A 6,000-nucleotide genomic window follows, 5' to 3' on the forward strand; every position below is an offset into this window, starting at 1 on the left:
ACAAGCAAACAAACAAAAAATCTGTGATGGGATTTCAGGACTGAACAGCACTGCACTGGAATTCACTGAGCTCCTGGGATTGTAGAACAGTCTGCAGTCTAGTGGCTGGATTTATACACCTGTGGTCATGGAAGTGATTGGAACAGCTGAACTCAGTTATTTAGATGAGTGAGCGAATACTTTTGGCGGTGTAGTGTATGCGTGGCAAAACAGAGGGTTTCAATTTTGAAATTTAAATTAAGAACATCCGGCATATCCCATGTTGCACTGCGTTAAAATGTCTCGAGGTTACTTTAACTCGTGGGGAGGGCACACTCCAGTCCAGAGATGTCCCTACATCTTTTAGACACGAGAGGGCGCCAATGAGCTACACATGAAATTAGACCACCTCAGAGGACTGGGGCGGTTTGATTTTTAGATACAGAAGTGTTTTAACTTTAAAAAATCTAATTTTTGGGGAATAATGTCACTGAATTTACCTCTTCTCCTCTACACAAGCTCATAACAAGATCATTAGACTGAAAAGAAGAATATTTAAAAAGAAGCAGCAAACCTTTGTGGAAGCAAACATGTCTCTGAGGTGAACCAGCAGAGAAAACCCTGTCTGGTTAAAAGGGTCCAGGACCACCTTCCTCCTCCATGTCTCCTGGTCCAGTTCTGATGTGTCCACTGTAGGAGCTTCCATCAGAGGTCAGAGGTCAGCGTGGACACCCTGACTGGTCTGCAGCTCCACAGCCCCAAACTAAACCAGCTGTGATCCACTGGATGTTCTGACTCCTTTCTATCCGAACCAGCATCACCTTCTTCAGCAGTCTGATCTCCAGTAGTTTGTCTGTTGGATCAGAACCACTGATCCTTGATCCATGACCCTGTCTCTGGTTCTCCTCCTTCCTTGGACCTCTGTTCATAGATGCTGATCCAGTTGTCACAGTCTGGTCCTATTTGCTGCTTTTAACATCAACTTTAAGGACAAATGTTCAACTTGCTGAATGAACACAAGGTTTCATTTCTCACTAAACTACTGTCAAGACTCTGGACATGGAAACAGAGGAAGAAGATGATGTATAATTATTTAAGCTTACCGCTACTAGAGTGTTTTTCCCCGTGCCTCCATTTTACAAATAAATAAGTCAAACCAACACCAATGGCAACTCCAACAGCACCACGAACAATCCATCCAGTGTTTGATCCTGAAACAGAAAACAGAAAGTTAATGTGAAGTAAAGCACAGCACCAAAAACAAGAACAACAACAAGAATGACAATGACAACAACAAGAGCAGCAACCACTCCAACAGAGAACCCTGAAATAGAAGACAGAAAGTTATTGTGACACTCAAAGTTTCATGTAGAGAAAGTTCCTCATCAGAGAGAACAGCAGCATGTGTTGATGGTCCTGAAATCTAAACTGTAGCAGTCAGTGCAGATTAAAAGCAGGCTCAGTGATGTCAGCATGGATCTAATGTCCAGTTTCCTCCTGCTTGGGTTCACAGCTAACAGCTTGCTTTAGGTTTGCAGTGAACGTTCATGCTTCACTGAGCAGACTGATACCGTTCACATCTTCATTTTCAGTCACAGGTCAGATGCCTGGATAAATCCACCAGGGGGCAGATGACAAGTCTCCTTCTTGTTGTGATAATATTTACTATAACTCACTAAAGAAAGGGATTAGAACAAATTTGAGGACTTCTTTTATTGTCAGTGGTAGTGTCAATTAGTGGCCATATTATTAGGTACACCTGCACCGTTACCATCTAATGTCTCCTCTACCACTGCTGTGTTCATAAACTCTACTACTGTGACGTCTCTAATGTCACTGAGTTCTTATCATCAACTACTTCAACTCTGTTCTGGATCAGTTCACATCAGAGTCAGATGTTTAGCGTCATAAACAAGATTTATCATCATTATTTTTTTCACTTTGAATAGTTTTTTTGTTGGTTAGTCACCTGCTGGAGATTCTCGGAACTGCAAATTCTGAAATATCTGCAACCTGATCACACTTGCTCAACTAATCTGAACACAAAATTGTAAAACAAGTTGTAATTAAAATTTTATCTTTTAAAAATTTTATTTTATCTTCCAAAACAACTCTGTGTACATGTTTAAGGCATTTTACTTACTTAAATCTGATGAATCCACTCCAATTAAAATTAATTGATGTTGGTCTTTCAAAGACTTGGAGATCTTATGATTTCTTGACCTCAGTTCTGACCATATACTCAAATGTTGTGACAATGACAATGTTAATGTGTCAGAACACAAGAAAAGGCAAACATGTATATCATTCTTAGGATATAAAAAAACAAAAAACAAACAAACAAACAAAAAACAAAAAACAAAACAACTTTCTTCTTAAATCTTAGATGCCTAAATAAAACAAAACAAAAACAATCTAATCTAATCTAATCTAATCTAATCTAACCCTGTTTCTGTTCAAACTAATGGAAACGTATTTATTTATCACATGATTTTAATAATTTGTTGGAAAATCATTATTTGAACACATTAAACGTCTCAGAGCTGACGCGCTTTTATTTTGAAATGAAAACATAAACGAAAGTAAAAAGCAGTTTCCATTTTGTGCAGCTGCTTCTAAAACCCTCATGGAACTTCTGCTGCTTTATCTTCTGACTTTAGCTGGAATAATATATTGTTATGGAGGTAAGAGTTCCTTCTTATAGAGTCTTTTATGGTCGTTAAATTATTGGTGTTAAAATAAATATAATATATAAATATCTAATATATATCTGTCAGTGCTGTGATGCAAAGACTTGTAGCATTAAAATACTCCTCGTATCTGAGTACAGCTCCAGTATTTGTGTGTGAAGTGTAGCCTGGTATCGATGGATAAATGAGACATAAAACATGTGGCTCCGGGATTTATTAAAGTTATAAAGTAGAAAATATGAAGGAAAGTTCAACATCCAGCTCTCTGGTACCTGACCTCATTAATCAGCCTAGTTACTCATCAAACCGCTCTGTGGATGTGGTGTTCATGTAAAAATTAACTTACAGACAGAAAACTTTATTTTCAGAAAAAGCTCGTCGCCGTAGAACGGCACACCCGTCGCGGGGGCGCGCACGGTTAAAGCGGAACCCGGTGTGGTTTAAAGCGGCTCTGAAGTTTCTCTTTATCCTCAGATAAAAAGTTATTACTGTTGGTTATTACATGTCATCTTTAATAGTTCTGGGTGTGTCAGTCACAGTCAGATGCACAGCGACAGGAACAGATATAAACCAATGACTTTTTAATGAGTTTCATCTCTATTTCCTCAAAGTTCAAACCTCAGTGACAGTTCAAACCTGGGGCAGCCCCGTCTCCACCATGTTGTCTGCTTCCACATCTGCAGTCAACAATCACAGCAAATGATTAGAAATATTTACACATATAACACAGCTACACTGACATTTAATTTTATATTTTATTAATTTATTTATTTGATAGGGACATACATGAACATCTATTCAGACAACAATAGATGTAAATATGCAACAATACTAATTTAAATCCACAGGCAGGCAACACAACAACGTGATGAGACATAGAACAGGACAAAAGATCCAACAAGAGAACATCATCAGACAGGACATTACTAAGAAGATAAAAGTCCCAAGTCACAGGACGGATCTGATTTCAGCTACAGGTTGAGCTGAGGTTTAAAGGTTTGTAATGTGGGACACTCCCTTATGGAGAGAGGAAGACTGGTCCAGATCTGACTGGCCTTTACAGAAAGAACGTCCCCTCTGGAGGACGTCCTGGTCCTAGTCCTGGTCCTGAGACCAGAGGTTGGGAACCTTTTGTTTTAATAAAGTCAGACACAGGAGGTGGAGCATGTCCATGTAACACCTTATACATCAAACAAGTAAATTTCTATTAAGTTCTACTAAGTAAGTTCTACTTTTTAAAACTGTTAGAAACGTGGAATGACACTGGTTTTTAAGCTAATGGCCTGGCTGACTGTCGCACATTTTCATTTACAGACAAGACACTTTAGCTAAATGTTTTATTTACTGTATATTTATGTAAATTGGACTATGCATTTTTAGTCAATTTTTACTTCTAACAGAATAACTAAAATAATCATGGGATACATATCTGCCACATGTAACAAAATTGTGAATAGTTATTTATTGTATGAAATGCAGATGTGATCAGATAACCCAGGTCTGAACAGGGCCCGTGTTTTACAATAAATAACCATGTGCACATGTTTGCCAACTCACTGTAAAACTAGTCAGCAGTTCTGCTGCTGTAGCTGTAGACTGAGTTCTGTTTAAAAATGGGGCCGTTCAGTGAAAGTCAGTTAAACACACTGAGATGTGTTGTTTATTGCATTTAATTAAAACCAGATGCACATTTAACAAAGTTTAACACTGACTGTGTGAACCATGTAACCTGACTCATGCTTTTTGTCTTCCAGGACGACCTGTCATCAAGATGATACAAAAAAAAGATGAAGATGTGATTTTACCCTGTTCCTTCGGTGCTACAGACATTCGCTCTGAGATCTTTGACTGGAAGAAAGACGAGAAGAAGGAGGTGTTCCTGTACGAAAAAACTGATGCTTACAACAACGGCCGCATAGGTCAAGATCCACAGTTCAAAGGTCGAGTCTTTCATTTTGAAGATAAGCTGCAGTCTGGTGATGCCTCGATAGTTATCAGAAAAGCAAAGGTGACAGACAGTGGAAGTTACAAATGTATTTTTCCATTTCATCAACCAAACATCCGATCCATCGTCAAGCTTGTTGTTGGTGAGTACTTAAAAGAAATGACATCGGCTCTGATCGTTGAGGGAGACTCTCAGTAGATCTATGAATAACTTCTCCCTGTGGTCTCTCATCAAGGACTCATGCATATGTTTGTACAGGTGGAGTCAGTCTATCTTTAAATAAAAGCACTGCTCATCGTAAGAGGCACCATGATGTCAGTTTACATGTGCACATCATTCAGGGGACTAGACACTGCACGAGGGAGTGTAAAACAGACTTACCCCTCAAAATATCAAGTTATTATTTATCTCATCCCTCAGTTGTTTTAGATGCCTGCACCAAACTGAGATTAAAGCTGGAACTCTGGACACGTCTATTCATAGAATGACGTCTCTGCTGAAATGTTTACAGCAGTGAAAGAAAAATCTGTTGTAATTTAAGTAAATAAAGACTCTGGTCATTCTTGAGAACGTCAATGGCTCAACTCCACATGACTAGTTAATATACATCAATCAATCACGATAGTACAATTTATTTTCTTCAGGAAGAACTCTTGAGCAGAACCTTAAGATCATATCAGGACACTCTTCTCCTTGAGGTCGGCCGGGTAGAGTCAGAAATAACGAGAGGAGACAGGAGGGAGGGCACGGGAGCAGCTGGAGGAGATAAACATACAGCTGTCTGACATAGATAATTCTAATCATGACACAAACAGAGTAGAAGAAATATCGTTAGCTGACACATGTTACATGAGAGGTCGACAGTAAAAAGAAACAACAAGAAAGAAGAACAACAAGATGAGGACATAGACGACCTGTAGGAAAAATCAATGAACTAATCACGAGAGACAACAGGAAATAAGAGCCACTGAAAGAGCAAGGAAGGGGAAACCAAACGAGATTAGAGCAAATATTCAAAACTCAGTCAACAAATAATCAGAAAAGTGTCAAAACTCACCATGATAACCACATATGAAGAAGTCATGTGGGGTTCAGGTACACGTTTACTCAATAAGGGCCGGTGTCTTTGTTCACCTTTATTAGTAGAAACGTCTCTTTCACTCCAGGTGCTCAGGGAATCTTCCAATGTTCAGTTTGAATCAGAATTTTACCTTTGAGTTAAAATAACGACAATAATGGAAAATATGTCAACATATCAGCTTCAGAACAATATAAAGTGTTTCCTCTTTAACACTGTATTCCACATAAATATGACACATAAACATAATTGTGGATAAATTATTTTTTTTCTGATTGGGATTATGATCCAGAAACATTTGAGTGATT

The sequence above is a fragment of the Mugil cephalus genome, chromosome 4, assembly GCF_022458985.1.
Source record: "Mugil cephalus isolate CIBA_MC_2020 chromosome 4, CIBA_Mcephalus_1.1, whole genome shotgun sequence".
Taxonomy (NCBI): domain Eukaryota; kingdom Metazoa; phylum Chordata; class Actinopteri; order Mugiliformes; family Mugilidae; genus Mugil; species Mugil cephalus.